The sequence below is a fragment of the Pinus tabuliformis genome, chromosome 8, assembly GCF_031772625.1.
Source record: "Pinus tabuliformis cultivar Carrire ecotype Pingquan chromosome 8, CPIR1, whole genome shotgun sequence".
In the NCBI taxonomy this organism is placed as follows: domain Eukaryota; kingdom Viridiplantae; phylum Streptophyta; class Pinopsida; order Pinales; family Pinaceae; genus Pinus; species Pinus tabuliformis.
In genome coordinates this window covers 203,960,012-203,982,116 of record NC_142294.1, presented here as the reverse complement: position 1 = coordinate 203,982,116, position 22,105 = coordinate 203,960,012, and positions in this window count along the sequence as shown.

The following is a 22,105-nucleotide window of genomic DNA, read 5'->3' as shown; positions in this document are numbered from 1 at the left end:
TGTTGTTGGAAGAGATTTTGTTGGGTTTGGAAAGCAGTAAAGCAAGCACATTATTGAGAAGTTGATCTTGGTCTTGAAAGTGCTTCAGCGTTGGTCAAAGATCTTGGTATTCGTCAATAAAGAATCTACAAGAAGAGATTGAAGGGTTTTCCTCTCAAGAGGAGAGGTTTTGCCCTGACTTGGAGCCTACATCTTGTGTACTTGTATCTTGTTGATCTTCTTGTTTTGGTAGTTGTTTGATGACTGAAGAACACACTATAATAATAAGAAGAAGTGAATAATCCTAATAAGTAAAAAGACATCACAAGCAGTTATCATAGTTAGAAGAATCATTAATGTCATCTTGCCTTAGATTCTTCAACATGGTATGAGAGGTATGGTTCGCACAACACGTGAAGAAGGTCAACTCTATTATGAAGAGGCTTGAAAAGAAGTGTTCATCATTAGCAAGTCTCATCAAGCAAAGTTTCAAGGCAGTATGGAATAGTCTCTTCTCTTCCAAAAATCTCAGATCTTCACAGAATGAAGCATTGTTCTCAGCCCTCTCCAGAACATTTCAAGATGAAAATATATGGGTCATAGATAATGCAGCTTCAAGACACATGACTAGATATCACAAACAACTCAAAACCCTATCCAAAGGGAGGCCCTCATACTCTGTGGAGCTTGGTGACAACAAGAGCTATCTGGTAAAAGGCATTGGATCTACATCAATTAAGCTGGAAGGAGGAGGTAACATTCATCTCAACAACATTCTATATGTTCCAAGTTTGTGCAAAAATCTTATTTTTGTTTCATCATTAGAAGTAAAAGGAGATAGACTTGCTTTTATAGATGGTAAAGTAATGGTTTGGGCTAAAGATTCAAGCACTGAAAAAGCTAGAACTATTGGAGTTCGAGAAGGAAGACTCTACAGACTCTCATCTCCTCTAAGTCAAGCACTCATCCACATTGAGATAAGTATGTCTTAACTTTGGCATAGAAGATTGGGTCATCTTCATTACAAGATCTTGCCAACTCTAAACTCCATTGTAAATGTGATACCAAATCTCAAAGAAGATCATGAAGGAGTCTGCAAAGGCTGTGCTCTGGGAAAGAATGCAAAGAAACCATTTGCACATAGTACATCTAGAGCTCAAGAGATTCTAGATCTCATCCACTCTAATGTATGTGGTCCCATGTCTAAATCACTTGGAGGTCATCTATATTATGTTACTTTCATTGATGATCATTCAAGGAAAACTTAGGTTAATCTACTTAAATCCAAGGACGAAGTATTCATAAAATTTCAACAATTCAAGGCAAAGGTAGAAAATCTTACAGAAAGAAAGATAAAGATTCTAAGGTCAGATAATGGAGGTGAGTATACTTCCAAAGAACTCATTTCTTTCTGTAAGGAGGTTGGGATTAAGAGGGAGCTTATAGTTCCATACAATCTTGAGCAGAATGGAGTAGTTGAACAAAAGAATAGAGCTATAGAATAAAGTGTCAAGGCTATGCTCCATGATCAAGGTCTACGGAAATTTCTGCGGGGAGAAGCAACGAAGATTGCAATATACATCCAAAATAGAAGTCCTCACAGGTCTCTTGGCAATATAACTCCAGAAGAAGTCTTAACTGGGAAGAAACCAAATATTGTCATCTCCGGATATTTGGGTGTCCTGTATATATTCACATTCCAAAGGACAGAAGAAAGAAGCTAGATCCCGCAAGCAAGAAAGGAATTTTCGTTGGATATAGCAACTCTTCTGAGGCTTACAGGAACTACATAAAGGAAGGACATCAAATAGAAGTAAGCAGAGATGTAATTTTTTATGAGAGCATTGCCTTCAAGGAATCCAAAGATCTCCCATCCGATTTTGATGAGGAGGATCTTCCTATGTTTGAGGAAGAAGTTAATAAGGAAGATGAAGTCTCTCATCATGAAGAAGAAGGTCTCAGTGAACCAATATCTCTCCCTAATAGAAGAAAGAGACGTAACTGGTTAACTTCTGCTCTTCAAGAAGCAGAAGATCACACCGCAAGAGGAAGATTCAGGGAGAGAAAGAAACCTAAAAGATACTCAGGATATGCAGCATACATGTCAAAGCTCACTGAAGATGAACCTTCCACTTTAGAAGAAGCAGCCAAACACAAAGAATGGAAGAATGCAATAAGAATACCAATCTATTATGAACAATGGAGTCTGGGAAATTGTCCTAAGACTGGGAAAAAAATCAGTGGTAACCTCTAAGTGGTTGTATAAGATCAAGCATGTTGCAAATGGAAGTATTGATAAATTCAAGGCTAGATTCGTGGCTCGAGGCTTCTCTCAGGAAGAAGGCATTGACTATGAAGAGACCTTTGCTCCCATAGCAAGGTATACCACGATCTGATCTCTGGTAGCATCAATGGGATGTAAGGTACATCAAATGGATGTCAAAACAACATTCTTGAATGGTACCATAGATGAAGAAGTCTACATAGAATAACCATTGGGATTCGAAGTAAAGGATAGAGAAACTCATGTTTGTAGATTGAAGAAGGCACTTTATGGCCTCAAGCAAGCCCCCAGGGCATGGTATGTTAGAATGGATGCATACTTGCAAAGGTTGGGTTTTAGGAAAAGCACGGCAAATCCCAATCTCTACATCAAAGTAGAGAATGATGAACCTATCATCATTCTTCTATATGTAGATAATCTTCTAATAACTGGTGATTAAGAAAGAATTCAAGAATGTAAGAAATTGTTGGCAGTTGAATTCGATATGAAGGATCTAGGACTTATGCATTATTATCTGGGACTAGAACTCTGGCAGGAACCAAATGAAATCTACCTGGGACAAGGAAAGTATGTGATCGAGCTATTGAAAAGGTTTGATATGATGGAATGCAAACCCATGACAACTCCGATGATCACAAACTTGAAAATGTTAAGGAATTATGAATCCAATCCAGTGGATCCTACTAAGTACAGACAATTGATTGGCTCCCTGATGTATCTAGTGAATACTCGGCCAAACATATGTTTTGCAGTAAATGTTCTCAGTCAATTTCAAATGGAGCCTAGACATGATCATTGGATAGCTGCCAAGCATATACTGAGATATCTGCAGGGAACCATCCACTACTGCCTGAAGTATGAAAAAGGAAAAGATGTTCATCTAGAAGGATTTACTGATTCTGATTGGGGAGGCAACAAGAAGGATGGAAGAAGCACTACAGGAGGATGTTTTAGCTTGGGATCCTCCATGGTCTCTTGGATGAGTAGAAAGCAAGAGACAGTGGCTTTGAGTAGTGTTGAGGCCGAGTACATTGTAGCCTGTGAAGTAAGCAGGGAAGCAGTCTGGTTAAGGAAGATGTTATCTGATCTGTTTGCAAGACTGTTGGACCCTACCATAATACATTGTGATAATACCATTTGTATAAGACTGTCTGCGGAGCTAGTATTTCATGGAATGACAAAGCACATAAACAAGAAGTACCACTACATTCGAAAGTTGGTACAAGATGGTGTACTGAAGCTGGAGTATATCCCCACCGATGATCAAACTGCTGATATTTTGACAAAATCTCTTCCCAATAAAAAGCTTGTGTATTTTAGAAACAAACTTGGATTGGTTGACATACCTTCCCTAGTTGAGAGGGAGATAGACACATCATTCTTGTCTTCATTTGGGAAGAAACAATGGAGGATTGAGTAATCATCTGGCATCTAATACTCTTTGAGGATGTGGTAGGGCATCCAAGATAAGAGTAGGCAAGAGGACCAATATTCTTTGAGGGCTAGGGAACCAAGATAAGAAGAGTCCCAGAAGGTCATACTCGGTGTACACCCGGGTGGGTATGTACCTTGAGAGACAATGATGAAGGTGTCTATAATCATGGGTCTCGCCAACATTGTGCTCTGATCTATTGAGAGATAGAGTTGTTAATCAAGGCCTTGCTATGTGACAATGTTGGTTATAATGATGCTATACAGATGGATTACTAGTCCGACTCTTCTTATGAGATCTCTTTAGTATTGAGAATAGCGAGGTTCCATTTATGAATGCCTCCCTAGTTGAAAGGGAGTGTTGAAGAAAGTGTAACTAGGTTCAGTCTTCATAAATATGAAATCTACTTTTGATTCTTGTATTTTGTAAAAGAAAGAAAAATGATTATTATTATTATTATTATTATTGAGGTTGGGTTTCTTGCCCAAGAAATTTGTTTTATAGGTCAAGCACTAATTGAAAGTGCTTCTAGGGTTGTCCTAGGTCAAGAAGTCAAATAGGGACATTGTCATAATATGAAGACCCCATCGGGCATCGTGTAGATTGTAAAAAGAATTATTTTTGTATTTCATTGAGCCTTCCAAGACCAAGTCAGCGTGCCAGCCAGTCAATTTGACCTAGAAGCTGGAATTCGTACCCATAGAAGACCTATATATAGGAGACAATTCGACCTAATTTGGACACACTCATTCCTCTCTCTCTCATGCGAAGGAAGAAGCAGAAAAGGGCAGCATAGAAGGCAGAAGAAGAAGAAGTGTTTTGGGTTCCTCTATCTCTCTTTCTCTCCACACGTGCGAAGAAAAGGGTTGAAATTCTGCAACTTTTCGTTAGTGTTTATGCTGCTTGACTAGGGTTTCCTTGTGAGGGTTCGATCTGATGAAAAAGGGTTGAAGGAAGCGCCAACAAAGTCCCCTTCTAGATCCAAAAGAAAAATTAGGTCAAGCGAGGCAACTCGAGACAAAGAAGAAGCAATTCTAGTCCACACGTGCAAAGTAGCAGTTGTTGTCGGGGGGGGCCAAAGTTGCAGATCTGCAATTAGGGCCAAAAATCTGTGGCTGAAGGTCGAAGAAGTGTTGTTGGAAGAGATTCTGCCGGGTTTGGAAAGCAATAAATCAAGCACATTCTTGAGAAGTTGATCTTGGTGTTGGAAGGGCTTCAGTGTTGGTCAAAGGTCTTGGTATTCATCAATAAAGAATCTATAAGAAGAGATTTAAGGGTTCTCTTCTCAAAAGGAGAGGTTTTTCCCTAGCTTGGAGCCTACATCTTTTGTACTTGTATCTTGTTGATCTTCTTGTTTTGGTAGTTGTTTGATGATTGAAGAACACGCTATAATAATACTAAGAAGAAGATAATCCTAATAAGTAAAAAGACATCACAAGCAGTTATCATAGTTAGAAGAATCAGTAATGTCATCTTTCCTTAGATTCTTCAACAAGTTTCTAGACTGCACAAAAGTGGCCGAAGTTGCAGGTCTACAATAAGGCCGAAATTTTGTTGTAGGAGGGCCGAAATTTAAGGTTGTTGCAGGATTGAAGCAGTTTGACTTGACTTGACTTTTGGCTTTTGGCTAATCATCTTGGGAGGCTGACTTGGTAGGATAAAGGAGGTCTTTTGGTTTGGTCAAAGGTCTTGGTTATTTCATTTGATTTGATCTTAAGGAAGAGAAGAGAATTTTTGGGTTTTCCCCTAGAAGAGGGGTTTTAGCCTTGGCTGAGAGCCTACATCTTGTGTCCCCATTGTATTGATCTTCATATTTTATTTTTGATAGTTGTTTGATGATACAGATATAAGAAGACATAAAAGAAACTAATAAAGATCACTAAGTAATCACAAGTAATTATCAAGTTAATGGAAATCGTTCTGCCTTTCTGATTTTCTAACAAGGAGTTCATAGCAAATCAATTATCTTATTTTTGCAAGAAAGAGGGAACCCAAAGGCAAATACTAGGTGATGAAAGAAGCAGGAAGGTTGTAATGGTATTGGTTCTAGATAAATATTGGGTGGAAGCAATGCAAACAACAATCTATTTGTTCAATAGGAGTCGCTTCTAACTCAATTCAAAACCTTTAATGTTTTTTTTTATAAGGTAGTTTCAAGGAAAAGCAAAAGTATATTTGGTGGTACATGTGATAAATTGTTAATTGATGGTATTCTGACCAAAGAAAGGCATATTGCCTTATTGGTCCTGTTGCCTCCAAAGACATGCTTATTAGGGTGTGATGTTGTTGTCTTGATGAGATCCCTACTCATCCTCTAAGATTCAGACTTGATTCTCCACTACATTCCATTAAATACATACATTTTCTCTTCCAAATCGATTCTACATATTAGCCTCTTTTGCCCTATACCCCTTGTCATATGTGTGCTAGTAAATAGAATTTCATGACAATATTTTTTCAGTTGTTGTAAGTGGTGTCGATGGTTTCTTAGTTGTGAAAGTACTAAATATTAGATTTGAAGTTTTCATACTCTTAACTAAGTAAAAAAGTTACTATTTTATCTCCTCTACCATGAAGCAACAAAATTGTCCTCAGAAAAGTGTGATTTGACTTGGGCCAAAAGATATTATTAGGAATCAAAGTGAATAGCATTCCCATATCATATTGATACTTATCATCTTCCATCAAATTTCTTTACACATCAATTCATTGATATAAAAAATACATTTATGACTTCTAAATGACCTATCAAATCTCATTTAACAATGTATGATGAACAAATAAGAGAAATATCAAGACAACCCTAAGTTAAATGAGGCCAAATAAAGGTTGAGAAATAAAGAGCATAAAGAAATAATAAAGAAAAAACTATACTACTTTCATTAAAAGCTTTGCTCCCTAAAGTTTTGTGTGTAGAATGTCTATATAAAGAAAAAAGACTACTAAATCAAAGAAAATAATGTAATGGGGTAAAAAAATTCATTGAAGATTCTTGCAAAAACAAATAGTAATTAGACCAGTGATAGACTTGACACGTCAATTTATGACTTTGAAGGTCATTTCATAAGGTTTTCCTATCCCTCTTCATCAAATTTCATCACCTTTGCCTATTTTTAACCAAGTGGCCTAGGAAATACTTTATGTCCTAAGAAAATGACACATAATAAGGGTAAGGTTGTACCACCATGGTGAACTTAGGTTATTTTGTAAAATCAACTAATGTTATAAATGTTAAAGGGGGTTATCTATGTTATGTGCTTAAGGACTTGTTGAGCACCTTACAAGTTGGGGCACCACACATTGCCTCAATATCTATGTACCTACATTGCGAGTCATGTCACACATTTGGACAATGACATGGACACCACTTCATCACAAGGATCTCCACATCACATCATGTACATTTGGCATCACATGGAGTATTGTTCGACATTGCATTTTGGTTTATCTAGCACATGTGACAAGCATCCCCCTTTTGGAGCCCATTTTTCACACATGGGACTTGTTTGTGTGAAATTTCCTTAATTGCAGGTACTAGATTCTATTCTTCTATCTTATGCAAATTATTTGTCTTCATAAATTAATTACGGAAAATAATGAATAAATTCACTACTGCAATCTTCACAAGTAATAACAAGAACTGAGATAATAATGTACAAACATAAATTTAGACACTGATATTTTTGAACAATTAACCTTGGAAAAATCCCAATGTGAGGAAAACTAGTGCAGCAAATGAGATTTTTATTATTGATATATCTTTAGCAATTTGAGAATTACATAGACTTCTTTCCTCTTACTGGCAAATCTCTGGCAATATATCTTCTCCACTTCTACTAGCCAAATCAAACCTCGGCTAGAAAACTCGACCCTTCTCTGTGCAACTCACACCTCCACCAGCAACACACACTGGCAAAACTGGAAATGCGTACAACCTCTCCTATAACCTGCACTGCCTTCAGAAATTTGTTCCGGCAATATACTCTGCCTCAAGCAACTTGCACTTCCTCTGGAAACTAGAAATCAAATTGTTTCCCAACAACTCAAATTGGCTAATGTGGCCTCTCTGTAGAATTAATTAGGCCTCATTCCTTCTCTTGGAATAACTAGAATCTTTGTGAAGAATTTCTCTGGAAATTCTCTCCTCAATTTTCCAGCTGAAACCCCACTGTTGGTGTCCTCCACGCTATCACTGCACCCTTACTCTCACTGCAATTCACTGTCTCCAAAAGCCCCATCGATTTTCTCTTATAATCTCTTGTTTTTGAATCAATGGCCACAATCTAATCTCAATCAATGGCTAAGATCATCTTGACCCCATCACATGACTTTTCTAGAAATCACCAGAGCAAAATCGATTTTGTCTCAATTAATCTAATTTAATTAACCACTCTTTCTAAGTTAGACTAAGGAAAATAATTAAAAATTGGCTAATTAATCTAATTAAGACATTTTCCTTAAAAACTTTTTCTTGGTATTGAAGATAATTAATCCTCTTGTGTTCCTTAGCCTCATAGACACCAATAGAGACTAGAACACCCGCCTGAGCTTCAAAAACTAACACTCCCTCTTAATGAGGAAGGTGTTGTCCAGTACTCCCAACTTATCCCTGAAGAAAACAAATTTTGCTTTACCCAAGGCCTTTGTCAGAAAATCTACAATTTGCTGATCTATGGAAACATATAGTAGCCGAACTGATCCACACTGTACACAATCTTTGATGAAGTAGTATCCGATGTCGATGTGTTTTTGTTAATTTTAGGCAACAATGGTATGTTCTATGCTTTAGATAAAATTTACTTCAATTTCTTTATTAGCCCAATATCAATATTCAAATTAATAATCACATCAACGTGATAGTAAAATGCAGATAGAACATAAACATAAACAGTAGAAGACAAGCCAAGACAAGAGGACACAATATGTGGCACCAGCCAGGGACAAACCCCAATGTGGGGAAACCCTTGATCAAATCTTCTTTTAGTCTTCAATAGTTCAGCAGAGAGAGATAGTACAATTTACAAATCTGATAATTTATAACAGCAGCAAAAGAGCCCTAAAAAGAAAACTTAACATTGGTCAACAGGGCAGATTTCACCCTCAACAAATTGGTCAACTTCAGTCAACTTCGGCCTCCAAATAGCAAGATAAAACAACCCTCAAAATAATCAAATTCAGCCCAATCAAACAACCCACCTGCGGTCAACCCTAGCTGCAGTCAACGTTGGTCAACAGTCAATGTTTAGCCTTGATTTTTGTGCCCAGAAATGCGGCCTGCCCAAACAGAGATAGCCCTCACAAAAAACGCAGTCAAAGGAGGTCAATGCATGCTGGTAAACACTTGGTCAAACTGTCCAAAAATTCTATCTCCTAAAATTTCAGCCTCGCGAAATTTCACTCTCCTGAAATTTCGCTCTCTTGAAAATTTGGACATGTGGAGAGAGAGAGAGAAGTGTGAAGATGAGTGTGTCCAAATGAGGCTAAGTCACCTTCTATTTATATGCAACATTGAGGATGAATAGACGTGATTGTTGGGCTTCTGAGCCTACATAAGTTTGTTGGCCGACCTTGACAATTTGACCATAATCAAAATAAATTCATAACTTCATTTTTACATGTCAAAATCGGATGATCTCTAGATCAATCCTACACCTCTTGAAGAGAGGAATCCAAGAAAAATATCAGTTGTCATAAATAAGATAACCTGTGTGGATTTTGGCCCTAGTTGCCAGTTTTACACTCCCTCTCAACTAGGGAGAACTCCATCTGTTAATCCATCTACCAATCTGGACTATCTCTGCCATCAAATGCACAGCTCTGTTGAACTATGAAGAAGAAGAAGTGATTGGAAATGTATCATACTATTCTCTACTGACCCGAATTCAGTCCCAATCAAAAGAGAGTGTCTCGTACCACTCTTACTGACCCAAAGTTAGTTCCAATCAAAAGAGTGTCTCATACCACTCTTACTGACCCGAAGTCAGTTCCAATTGATCCCAGATCAATATCGGTCATCCTAGCAGAGGGAGTATGGTAGTACATGATGTGTCCATCGATAGTACTATCGTTCCTATCCTCATTTCCCTACTCATTGGCCAAATGAGAGGTACTTCCCATGAGTCCCAAACTACATGGGTAGGATGTCTCAGCGAGAGAAGGATGAACCACTCGTCTTGCCTACATGTCGCCAAGGGGTATCACAAGGGGAGGATGAACCACTCACCCTGTGCACAAAAAACCACTAGGGGAAGGCTGAACCACTCACCCTATGGTTGCTCACCACTCCAAGAAGTACCCCAAGCCCCCTGAGCTCCCAGAACTCAATGTCCATCTCATACAGGACCCTCATAAGAAGGTCTCTCCACGACTCCAAGTCGTTCTTCGAAGGCTAAGAATTTGACTTTCCCTAGGGGCTCTGTCAGAATATCGGTGACCTGCTTATCAGTCCCAATGTGATGGAGTCTTATTGCTCCTCATTGTACCATATCTCGGATAAAGTGGTACATGTATCTATATGCTTGGAGCGATTATGAAACACGGGATTCTCTAATAATCGGATCCCACTCTGGTTCTCGCAGAAGATCACGGTGGTATCCAGCACATATCCAAACAGCTCACTGAAGAGCTTCCTCAACTAGATAGCTTCACAGGAGGCCATACTAGCAGCTATGTATTCAGCCTCGACGGTGCTCAAGGCAACCGATTTCTGCTTCCTGCTCATCGAGGATATTGAAGCAGAACCTAAAGAAAAAAAACATCCATAAGTGCTCTTGCGATCCACCACACTGCCAGTCCAATCAGCATCAGAATAACCATGCAACCTCATATTTCCGGCAGTGTATCTCAGTCCATGAGTGATTGTGCCCCAAAGATATCTCAGAAGACTCTTGGCATCAATCCAATGTATATGATGAGGCTCAACCATGTATTGGCTCAATGTGTTAACTGCAAAACATATGTTCAGACGGGAGTTCACCAAGAACATCAGTGCTCCTATGAGTTGACGATACTCAGAAGCATTTCCCAATTTAGGTCCAACAGCACTACCACATAACTTCTTAAAGTTAAGTTCCATCAGGGCAGTCATAGGCTTGCAGTGCACCATCCCAAATATTTCCAATATCTTCACAACATATTTTCCTTGAGAGAGGAAAATTTCACCTGGCTTTTGCCAGACCTCCAACCCTAGGAAACAGTGCATCGGTCCTAGGTCCTTCCTCTCAAATTCAGAAGCCAAATCCCTCTTACATTTGTGAATGAAAGGGTCTGCACCTGTCAGAAAGAGGTCATCCACATAAAGTACCAAAATGAGAGGTTTATCATTTTTAACCTTAAAGCAAAGGTTCGGATCGGCTTCACTTCTAGTGAATCCCAGCTTCATCAGATAGCTATCGATTCTCTCATACCAAGTCTAAGGTGCTTGCTTCAACCCATAGAGAGCTTTCTTCAACCTACATACATGAAATTCCCGGTCATGTACTTCAAACCCCTCGGGTTGTTCCACATAGACTTCCTCTTTGATTGAACCATGCAAAAAAACGGTCTTGACATCCATCTGATGTAGGTTCCATCCTTGTGAGGCAGCAAGGGCTATGATCGAGCGGATGGTGGTGTATCAGGCAACAGGTGCAAATATCTCATCGTAATCTACACTTTCCTTTTGAGAGAAGCCTCTAGCAACAAAGCGAGCCTTGAACTTTTATGCGCTTCCATCAGCTCCATTCTTGATTTTGTAGAGCCACTTAGAGGTGACAATCGATTTGTCCAGAGGTCTAGGGACCACATCCCAGACATCATTCTTCATAATTGACTCGTATTCTTCATTCATAGCATCCTTCCATACTTGTTGCTTTGCAGCTTCTTTAAATGATGAAGACTTATTTTGAATGATAGTGCTCATGGCGTTCAAGTATCCTTGATACCTGTTCGGCTTCTTGCTTTCACAGAAATTCCCCCTTGGTGCATTGTGTCTCTCAGCATCTTTGAGAATCTTCCTAAGCCATGAGGGTCTTCTTTTGGAGGATGAGGGCTCATGAGGAGGAGGATCAATAGGATCCAAAGGTTCATTAACATCAGGAATCGTTTCGTCCTCTTTTGCACCCTGATTTCCGGTGTCAGCTTCTTTGTCCTTCCTTAGGATACAAATGTTGTTGATCTTCCTAGGGCCATATCTTCATCAAAGGTGACATCATGACTTATCTCAACTTCGTTTTGACCAGACACATAAATTCTATATCCCTTAGAATTTTCACTATAGCCCACAAAGATTCTTTTCTTCCCAGATGCACCCAATTTGCTTCTTTTCTCTTTCGGCACATGAAAATATACAGGACTTCCAAAAATTCTAAAATGAGAGACATCGGGTTTCTTACCGGTGAACATTTCTTCGAGAATCTTGGAGTCCAATGCTTGATGAGGGCATCAGTTTTGAACATACACGACGGTATTTGCAGCTTCAACCCATAGGAACTTCGAAAGGCCTTAATCATGAAGCATGGCACGAATTGCTTCTACAATAGAGCGATTCTTCCTTTCAACCACACCATTCTGCTCAGGAGTGTATGGTGTTGTAGTCTCCCTCTTAATGCCAGCTTCTCTGCAATAATCTTGGAATTCATTGGATTCGTATTCGGTCCCATTATCAGTCCTCGATATCTTGATTTTTCTTCTCGAATTGGTTTTCGATCAAGGCTTTGAAGTGTCGGAACCAGGTGAACACTTCATCCTTCTTCTTCAAGAAGTATATCCACGCCTTGCGAGAATAATCATCCATAAAGGTGCAATAATATAAGTATCCTCCCAAAGAGTTTGTGGGCATCATACCAGATATGTCTGAGTAGATCAATTGCAATATATCTGTGGTCTTGCTATTACTTGAGGGGATGGCCCCCTTGTAAGTTTTCCTTCGGCACATCCCGGACATACACCTTCATGCTCTACTTTGAACTCAGGCATACCTGTCACGATCTGTCTCACATCGGGTAGGGCCTTATAATGGAGATGGGCAAACCTTCGGTGCCATAGTTCAAATTGTAGATATGTGTTGCAAGACATGGCTCCCAATGGATTTCCTCCAACTTGATACAAAGTGTCAACCCTGAACCCAAGAGTAAAAGCATCTTTAAAATTTCTTTTCCAAACACATACCTTTCCATCGATGAATGCCACCTTGAATCCTTTGGCCTCCATAGCTGAAATGAACACTAAGTTCTTCTTGAGACCAAGAACATATAGTACTTCTTGCAAATGAATAGTGTTACCTTGATTCAATTGAAGGGTAACATTCCCTACTCCCTTCATAGGATAGGTGGCATCGTCTCCAAGGATGATCTCCAAGTTTGTCTCCTTTTATATCAGATTAGAGAGGGCTTCCTTTTATCTGGTGAAGTGCCTTGAGGCACCACTATCAATCAGCGAATTTCCCAAAGTGTCTAGAGGAGAGGCAGTGGAGAGGGTCGATATAAGATAGTATTATGCTTATTGTTAACAACATTTGATTCTTCATGCTTGGAGTTCCTTGATTTCTTGGAGGGTCAACCATTTCCTTGATGTCTTGCATTCCTTTTTCCTTAGCCATTGGACCTGTCATTCCTTTGATCATTGTTGTTGAAGTTGCCCTTGGAATGATTGTGATCATCATCATGCGATGTGTCCCTTCTATTTGGCCACTCCCTTGCATAGTGGTCAAACTTATTGCAAACAAAGCACCTGCCCTTCCTTCTTCCCTTAGATCCAGGACTTCCATGGAAATGACCTTTAGACCCTACATTGTTCTTGCTTTTGGTATGAGCGGAGAATGCAGTGGGGTTGCTTCTATTAGAAGGCAATTCTTGCTCCACCATTCTTGTTTCTTCTTGAATGCATCTCGACATCAATTCTTCAAACCCTGGAATTCGATCATTGTTGAGTACGGAGGTTCTAAATACATACCACTCTGGTGGGAGTCCTCCAAGGGTGGTGAGAGTAAGTTCCCTGTCAGGAATGACTTCTCCAATCGAGAGTAGATCATTCTTGATCTCAGTGATCCTCAAGAAATAGGATTGAATATCATCGTCCTTGCCCTTCTTAATATCCTTCAACTTATTCTTGAGAAATAGAATTTGATTAGCATTACTAACCTTGAACATGTTGACCAACCTATCGTAGATCTCCTTGGAGGTCTTCATTTTGGAGATGTAGGCCACCAGATGCTTGTCAATGGAATCCCTAGTAATCTTCTTTGCTTTTACTTCAGCCCTATTGTACTTGGTCTTCGCAGCAGCCGATGCATTTGAAGGATTTTCAGGGATTTTACTCTGCACATAGTCCATCACTTCTTTTTCTTCCAAGGTCAAATCAAGAGACATCTTCCATTCATGAAAGTCATATTTATCATGGAGCTTGTCTTCAGTCGGGAAGTAGGATGAGGAACCCATTGAACCTTTTGTCCTTGTCCAACTGTCTTTGGTGATTTCTCTTTCACTCTTGCTTGGGCTTTGTCTTCACCTCAGCTCCCATACCATGTTAATTTTATGCAACAATGGTGTGTTCTAAGCTTTAGAGCAATTTTACTTCAATTTCTTTATTAGCCCAATATCAATATTTAGATTAGCAATCACAATGATAGTAAAATGCAAATAGAATATAAACATAAACAGTGGAAGACAAGCCAAGACAAGAGGACACAAGATGTGGCACCAGCTGGGGAAATCCTTGATCAAATCTTCTTTTAGTCTTCAATAGTTCAGTAAAGAGAGATAGTACAATTTACAAATCTGATAATTTATAACCGTAGCAAAAGAGCCCTAACCAAAAAGTCAACGCTGGTCAACCGGGCAGATTTGACCCTCAACAAATCAGTGAACTTCGGCCTCCAAACAATAAGATAAAACAGCCCTCAAAACAGTCAACTTCAACCCAGTCAAAGTCTGGTCAAACAACCCACTTGCGATCAGACCTAGCTGCAGTCAACGCTGGTCAACAGTCAACATTTAGCCTTGATTTCTGTGATGCGGCTTGCCCAAGCAAGTATAGCCCTCACAAAAAATGTAGTCAAAGGAGGTCAACACATGTTGGTCAACGCTTGGTCAAACTGTCCAGAAATTTAGTCTCCTGAAATTTCCACCTCCGAAAATTTCGCTCTCCTAAAATTTCAGCCTCCTGAAATTTTGGACATGTGGAAAGAGAGAGGCTCAGAAATCCGTACCCAATCAATGAGGAGAGACAGAGAGAAGTGTGAAGATGAGTGTGTCCAAATGAGGCTAAGTCACCTTCTATTTTTATGCAACGTTAAGGATGAATAGACGTCACTGTTGGGCTTCTAAACCTAAATAAGTTTGTTGGCCGACCTTGACAATTTGACCATAATAAAAAAAAAATCATAACTTCATTTTTACATGTCAGAATCGGATGATCTCTAGATCAATCCTACACCTCTCGAAGAGAGGAATCCAAGAAAAATATTAGTTGTCATAAATAAGATGACCCATGTGTAGTTTGGCCCTAGTTTCCAATTTTAACAATTTCAACTATCACAGAACACTAAATTCTCAGAGAGCTTGATGCAACTTTGATTGTCACAGTAGATGTTTTTCCATGGAACTAGAGAATCTAGGTTAGGGTCTTAGAATCTTTGGCACTACCAATCCAAATGCTACAACAAACTACTTTGCACAACGGAATATAAACAACAATAAATCAACTAGTGCACAAAATAGACAACTTTTTACAATTTTTCAATGACCCAACTTTGTTATATTAACAAACTGTAATACAATTGTTTAGGTCTCCCGTACCAAGGGTAATGGCCCTCATACAATCTCTGATACAAGGATATACAACTAGGGTCTGGTGTCAACTACTATGATAACCAATCTACCCTAAAAAAAGTACAATTAACTGTCTAGCTGATGTAGTATACATCACAGCGCCTCTTCGTCGTCCCCGAAACACATCTGTTGGTCCATTTGCTCCCAAGCTACATCTTTGCCTCTATCAATGGATCTTGCTCCTTTAGGTCACCGAACACGACTCACCAATCTGCCCTCTAGTTGATCATTTGTCCATCAATGACTCAACACATAAGGACTTTGTTTATGAACAACTTCGTGACTGCCCACTGCTGCTCCTCAACTCTTAGGGACTTCTTCCCTCTATTGCCTTCCTACACTACTCCAATGAGGCAAACTTAGGGCATGGAGGGTTGCCCTATATCACACCAAGATGTCCTTCTCTTCAGTAAACTTGGGCCGATATTACTGCTCCCTTGACTTCCTTCTTTTGTCCTTCAAAGATTAGTCCCTGAACTCTCCTCAAAACTGCCTCTCCTAGCAGACCATCAATCCTTCAATGTTTGCACTTAGGGCTCCCCAGATCACCTACTCGTTGCCCTCCCAATAGCCTTAAGATGACCTTCAATTCTGGCCAAACTAGGACTATCTATCCACTAGCAAAAGCATCAAATAGAACAATCATACCTTGTTTATCAACAATTTGTTGTCCTCCTTGACCTTGAGTTCTATACCTTGCCTCTGCAATCTCGGCCCTCTGGTTAGGGTTCACTGTAACCACAGTCACAGCCCCTTCACTTCGTCATCTAAGCTTCCAAAATATGCAACTTATCCTCAAGCAAATCCTCCTAACTCATTGTTCATTAGGCCACTTGCAGCCCTCCTGATTAGGCTCTCGGTCCCTCCAAAAGTTACCTCCAGGTATGCGGTCTACAACTAGGGCATGGACAGAAATTTCAAACCTAGACTATGAGAAGAATCTCCTTCAAACTAGGCACAGAACTGTCTTTTCTTGACTCCCTCCTTCGCTGGTTGCTCCTATCTTCGACCTGCAATCACAAGAGAAAATATCCCAAAACAGACACCTACTCTTCCTTCGCAAGTCTCTTAGGTCTCAAATGCCTCAAAGGTAGATCTGCTTTTGATGCTTGCTCTTTGGATGAATGAAATGAGGTCTCCAATCTCTTTTATTTATATGCCTCCTAGGGTTAACAACTAGTCCATGCATGGTGTCTCCTCAAGTCAAGGCCAACTCGATTTCTTAGCCAATTAGCCCACATGAAACATACAAAAATTAATATCTCAATTTGTACACCTCCTCTCTTGGTGTTTGAAGCTGCCCCTTACTCCTCTAAGGGTGCTCTTCCATCTCCAAGGGTCAAATCAACAAAATCATCTTTGGTTTCACTCCACAAGCTTGGGTGCAAAGCCCACATGTTGGGTTCTTAGCCCACAAAGCACTTTTGTGGTGTCAATTCCTCCACAGCCCTGAACCCTAAGGTTTGGAGTACCTCCCAAGCTACTAATCTCAATAATAGATACTGATAAATCCATCCTCTAACCAAATAGTGCCACTAGAAGCTTCCAAAGCCTAATAGCTTCACATGTAGCCATGCTCACTTTCGTGTATTATTCCACTGCAGAACTTCGTGCCATGGACTTCTGCTTCCTGTTGTACCAAGAGACAACCCTTGATCCAATACTGAAGCAACACCCTAAGGTGCTTTTCCAAGCCATTGCACTACCTGCCCAGTCTACATCTATGTATCCCATCAATTTGACACCATCGCCTCAAGTAAATCTCAAACCATAATCGAATGTACCTCGTAGATATCGTAGCACGTCTCATTACTGTCCAATGTACCCTCTTTGATTCAACCATGAACTGACTAAGAGTATTGACTGCAAAACAAATGTCTGGCCTTGTGTTGACCAAATACATAAGAAAGCCAATAAGTTGCCTATACAAGGTTAGGTCCACTGTTGTGTACATTGATGTGTCTATTTTCCTCCAGTTGGTAATCATAGGCATAGACATGGTTCTACAATCCTCCATCTTGAGTTTCTTCAAGATATCCATAGTATATCTCCCTTGCCCAAGGAAGATCTCCCCATTTGTCTGCCATACCTCCAATCCTAGGAAATAATGCATCAATCCCAAATCCTTCATCTAGAACTCAGATGCCAAGTTCCTCTTGTAGTCCTCTATGAGCCCTGATGACCCTGTCATAAATAGATCATCCACATATAATACAAGAATGTGAGGCTCAACTCCTACCATCAAATAGTAGAGGTTCAAGTCTGCCTCACTCTTCACCAAACCCATCTGTTGCAAGTAACTAACAATTCGACCATACCATGCTTTAAGAGCCTTCTTGAGTCCATATAGTGCCCTCTTCAACCTACATTCATGAGTATCCCTCCCATGTGTCTCAAATCCTTTTGGTTGTTCGATGTACGCCTCTTTTATTACTCCATTTAGAAAAGTCATATTGACGTCCATCTAATCAATTTGTCATCCCCTTTGCACTACTAGAGAGATCATGACCATGATAGAACTGTATCTAGCTGCTTGAGCGAATGTCTCCTCATAGTCTATGCCCTCTTTCTGAGCAAAACCCTTGGCCACGAACCTAGCCTTATACTTTTCCACACCACTATTTGCAACATGTTTGATCTTACAGATCCAACGAGACCCAACTACTGCCTTGTCCATCGGTCTAGGCACGACTTTCCATACACCATTTAGCATGATGGAGTTGTACTCCTCCACCATTGCATCCTGCTACTCCTGATGTTGCATGGCCTCATGATAACTAAAAGGCTCACTGTCAATGATCTCGCACATCAATGCCTTATCCCTGTCCAATTGTTTGCACTCTCTAGTGCTCTCCCTAGGAGCTCCCACGAACTCCTATGCATCTCTCAATGTTTGAAGCACCTCCAACCGATGGTGGGTGGAGCTTCATGCTCCTCATCCTACCCCTATTGCTCCACCTATTGTGAACCCTCCTCTGCACCTATACTTGCACCAATACCAGTCATTGTACTCATACTAGTGCCCTGAGACTGAGATCCTTGTTCATCTCCTAGAGTTTTTGTTGACCCACTCTAATCATCTGCTGGCAACTCGCGAGATCTTCTAATGACTTTCTCCAGCTAGAATTTCACATCCCATCTCACGATAATCGTCTTGCTACTAGGAATGTAAATCATGTATGCCTTGGAAGTGATGTTGTACCCAATGAGATATCCCTTCTCTACAGTCTGATCCAACTTGGTGTGTTTTTCATCTGGCACGTGACAATAAGTTATGTTGCCAAATATTCTTAAGTGTCCAACCTCTGGCTTCTTTCCTATAAAAGCCTCCTCAGGTGTCATCTTCCTCAAAACCTTGTGAGGAACTTTGTTCTAAATATACATTGTTGTACCACATGCCTCTGCCTAGAGAAAACTGGGGTTGTCATGGTCGTATGCGTTTGGTACGGGCCTGAAACGTGAGTTTCACGAGGCTGAAACGCTGCCAGTATGGCCTGCTCGTACGACTGCGTTTCCGGCAAAAAAACTAGTGTATTTATTTTTATTTTTATTTTATTTTTATTTATTTCTTTATTTTTAACTTTTTTATTTGGCAATTAAAATAATGTGTGGATGTTTCTAGATGTCTCTCGCAAGTTATAAAAAGACTCTCTCCCATCATCTTCTTCCACTCCACCATCCACTGTTGAGCATGCTTCTTCTTCTATTTTTGACGAGGATTATGATGATGAGGATGAAGATTGAAGACTATTAGTCTTTATTGTTTACTAGATTGAGCTCATGTTTTATTTCTATATGTGTTCATTGTCCACAGTTTGATACTTGTTGATGTAGCATTGTACTTCCAACCTCATATATAAGGTTGATTTTGGATATATATTTATAATAAACTTCGTTTATCAAGGCTCTTTTTGGATATTACTACTTTAATTATGTGATCATTCATGAGTAAATGTGATGTTAATATGTTTCATCATCATGTATAATGGATTGACTTGTAGTTTATGCAATGACATTGGACAATGTAATCATAATGTAATAATGTATCATGCATGATTTATGATTGCACATAACATTTGTTAAGTGTCCTAATATATATATATATATCGTGTTTCCCCGTTTCCAAAATTTTGGGGGGTCATGTTTCGTACCTGAACCCATTTCAAAAACTCGTACTTGTTTCCCCATATCATGCAACTTAGGAGCAAACTCATCCTCTAGCCTCGAAGATAAATCCTCAATGTCCGTTGAAGTTGTTGTCTCATGCTTCCCCTTCTTTTTCTCTCCCTTCATGTTTGGACATTCGCTGGCATAGTGTCCTTGTTGATCGCAACCAAAGCACTTGATTTTACTCAAGTCCTTTTTCTTCTTCTCTCCCTTGGACCCTTTATTCGAGCCCTTCTTGGCCTTGCCCTTTCCTACTAAGACCACGTTTCATCATCTTCATGCTTCTAATTTTTACCATTGTTGCTGCCACTGATGAGGCTCTATCTAAGCTTCTCCTAAGTGAAATCACTCCATAGGCAATCCCAACTCAGTGGTGTGTCCCATCAATTAATAATTTGAATGAACACGTCCCATTGATTTGAGAATCCATTCAATGTGGTTCTCACAAGCTCATCACATCTGGTTTATCACCAACAGATGCTAACTCATCCTTCATTGTTCTAACTCTAGTGAGATAACTTACAACACTTTCCCTTTTGTTCATCTTTGTGTTTCTCAGCTTCTCTATGAGAATCAGCTTCCTTTTTGTAGTAGCATCCTAGGAAAACTTCAAAATAGTGTCCCACATTTGCTTCATTGTATCTAACTCAGCGATTTGTAGAACTATATGGTCCTTGACTCCAACAAGGATTATCCTTCTAGCTTTGGCATCTTCCTTCTTGTACATTGTGCGTTGTGTCGAATCCGTTGGAATGGCTAGCACACTAGTCGCATCCTCCTTGATACCATTCTCTTCCAACAATAAGGTAATTTAGGGTTTCCAAACACTAAAATTAGAGGCTCCATCCAATTTGTCCTAATCTCTCAAACCTGCTAAGGCAATCTCTTGAAACCCTCAGAAACTGGACAAAAATCAGTAAGTCTAAAGAAGTTTGAACTGAATTTTATAAACCTTCATTATCTCTTCCTATGCCTCGCACTGATTTACTCCAGTAAACCCCTTGCGCTTTGGATTTGCTCTTATAACACGTGATATTTCCTTAATTGCAGTTACTAGAAATTTTTATTCTATCTTATGCAGATTATGTCTTCAAAAATTAATTAAGGCAAATAATGAATAAAATCACTACTGCAATCTTTACAAATAATAACAAGAACTAAGATAATAATGCACAAACAAATAATTAGAAAACGATATTTTTGGACAATTGTCCTTAGCAAAACCCCAGTGTGGGGAAAACCGATGCAACAAATGAGGGTTTTATTCTTAAAAAATCTTCAGCAATTTGAGAATTACATAGACAGCTTGCCTCTTACTGGTTAATTTATTCTTAAAAAATCTTCAGCAATTTGAGAATTACATAGACAGCTTGCCTCTTACTGGCAAAGCTCCAGCAATATCTCTTCTCCACTTCTACTAGCCCAATCGAACCTCCGTTAGCCAACTTGGCCCTTCTCCATGCAACTCACACCTCCTCCAGCGACATGCACAAGCAAAACTAGAAATGTGTATGGCCTCTCCTGTAACTTGCACTACCTTCGGAAATTCGTTCTAGCAATATTCTCTGCCTCCAACGACTCGCACTTCCTCCGATAACTGGAAATCAAACTGTTGCTTAGCAATTCGCACTGGCTAATGCGGCCTCTCCGTAGAATTAATTAGGCCTCCTTCTCTCAAATTAACTAGAATCTTTGTGAAGAATTTCTCCATAAATTCTCCTCATTTTTCCTACTAAAACCTCATTGTTGGTGTCCTCCACGCTATCACTGCGCCCTTACTATCACTATAATTCATTGTTTCCAAAAGCCCCATCGATTTTCTCTTATAATCTCTCGTTGACGAATCAACGGATACGATCTAATTTCAATCAGTGGCTAAGATCATCGTGACACCATCACATGACTTTTCTAAAAATTACTAGAGCAAAATCAATTTTGTCTCAATTAATCTTATTTAATTAACCACTTTCCCTAAGTTAGACTTAAGAAAATAATTAAAAATTAGTTAACTAATCTAATTAAGACATTTTCCTTAGAAACTTTTTTTGGGTATTGGAGATAATTAATCTTCCTATGTTCCTTAGCCTCACAGACACCAATAGAGACTAGAACACCTCTCCAAGCTACAAAAAATAACAGTTTTATGTAATATTGAGCTAGTATGTCTCATTGACACATGTGAACATTACTAGTCTCCACTCTCTATCTCCATATGCCTCTAGATGTTTCTAGAAGGGGCACTTCAATTGTTTGACCCAATCTTCATGCATAAATATCCTTGAGCTTTTAGAGAGGGTACACTTTCTCTCTCCTCTCCCTCACACATGGGAGATGATATATACATATTTAAGAGTTAGGTAGTGGGGGTGCTATTTCTTTGACCCTTCTTGACCCTCACATGTGAAAAATGATAAGGTTTGTAGGCCAATGGGAGTA